Source organism: Eumetopias jubatus, unplaced genomic scaffold (assembly GCF_037043125.1).
Source record: "Eumetopias jubatus isolate StellerSeaLion01/CBP00866 unplaced genomic scaffold, mEumJub1_p1.0 scaffold_1, whole genome shotgun sequence".
Lineage (NCBI taxonomy): Eukaryota > Metazoa > Chordata > Mammalia > Carnivora > Otariidae > Eumetopias > Eumetopias jubatus.
The window spans coordinates 136,436,272-136,438,256 of NW_028274807.1; positions in this window are offsets into that span (position 1 = coordinate 136,436,272).

A 1,985-nucleotide genomic window follows, 5' to 3' on the forward strand; every position below is an offset into this window, starting at 1 on the left:
AGGGCATCGCAATGTTTCTAAAAATACTATGGTCATATCTTGCACACAATAGGGTTTTTAAAGAACAATAAGATGACAAAGGAAAATCAATGTATAGCCAATAAACCCCAATTAGTTGCAATAAACTACAGAACTTATAGCCTATATTATGGTAGAGAGAAGGTCTCAGAAATCTTTCTAAACATCCTTCCTTCAGCCAGAGATGCATACTTCTTACTTACATAAGACTGAAAATAAATCATATAGGAAACATGTGTTGTTGCTAAAAAAGAATGAAGCTGATTTTCAAACAAGCTGATTCCAAAATATAATCAAATGGATCAGAGCTCCTTTTAATAGGAGTCACCTAGGAAGCTATACAATGAATAACAGTGAAATTTATTTCAAAAGCTACACATAAAAATGAGCCTCCCCAGGGGTGCCTGGGTGGCTCAGTCAGTTAAACATCCGACTCTTGATTTTGGCTCAGGTCATGACCTCAGGAATGTGAGATGGAGTCCCAAGTCTGGCTCTGTACTTAGCAGAGAAGTCTGCTTAAGATTCTCTCTCTCCCTCAGGGGAAGAATGAAGGGGAGTAAATTGGAGGGGGAGACGAACCATGAGAGATGATGGACTCTGAAACACAAACTGAGGGTTCTAGAGGGGAGGGGGTGGGGGGATGGGTTAGCCTGGTGATGGGTATTAAAGAGGGCACATTCTGCGTGGAGCACTGGGTGTTATGCACAAACAATGAATCATGGAACACTACATCAAAAACTAATGATGTATGGTGATTAACATAACAATAAAAAATTTAAAGTAAAAAAAAAGATTCTCTCTCTCCCTCTCCCTTGCCCCTCCCCCATGTCTCTAAAATAAAAAATAAGTAACTCTTTAAAAAAATGAGAGTGTATATGGACCAGTCACACAGGACTCATTACAAGGGCCTTGTAAGTCACATTACAAGCATTTCCTACTACCCTAAGGAATGGAAAGCCATTAGGTGATTTTGAAGAGGAACACTAGGAAGAAATTTGTAGTTGGGGCGTGGGCAATGTCCCCTCATACTCCCACCCCAAATATTCTACACATAACTGCAGGGAAAGATTGACAATCTCTCTTTTTTCTGACCTCAGCCTTAATATCTTTTAAAAAATGGATCCCTCCCTGCACCATAAGCAGTTATATGTAATTCTTATAATAGGACTATACTTAAGAAACTGTTCAAAAACAACAAAAATATAAAGCAATGTAGTGTTTTCCCTAATTGAGGGAATGGAGGAAACATTGCTACAATTATTTGTGTCTTAAAAAATAGAGAGAAATGTATGAAATTTTTATTTTTTAAAATCTTAACTTCTTTAAGAGAGCAGGCAAAAACACATTTCTTTAAAAATATTATAATACAGTGAAATAAGTCAAGCAGAGAAAGTCAATTATCATACAGTTTCACTGATTTGTGGAACATAAGGAATAGCCTGGAGGGCATTAGGAGAAGGAAGGGGAAAATGAAGGGGGGGAATCGGAGGGAGAGATGAACCATGAGAGACTATGGACTCTGAGAAACAAACTGAGGGTTCTAGAGGGGAGGAGGGTTGGGGTATGGGTTAGCCCGGTGATGGGTATTAAGGAGGGCATGTATTACATGGAGCACTGGGTTACATAACAATGAATCATGGAACACTACATCAAAAACCAGTGATGTACTATATGGTAACTAACATGACATAATAAAATAAAATTTAAAAAAATAAAAAAATAAATGAGACTCTCCTATGAATGAATGGATAAATAAAATGTGATATATGTATAATATATGATATATATATAATATATATTGGATACATATCATATATATATGAACATTATTCAAATCCTGCCATTTGTAACAATATAGATGGACCTTGGAGGCATTATGCTAAGTAAAATGTCAGACAGAAACAGATAAATAGTATGTGATCTCATTTACACATTGAATCTAAAACAAACAAAACAAAAACAAAAGA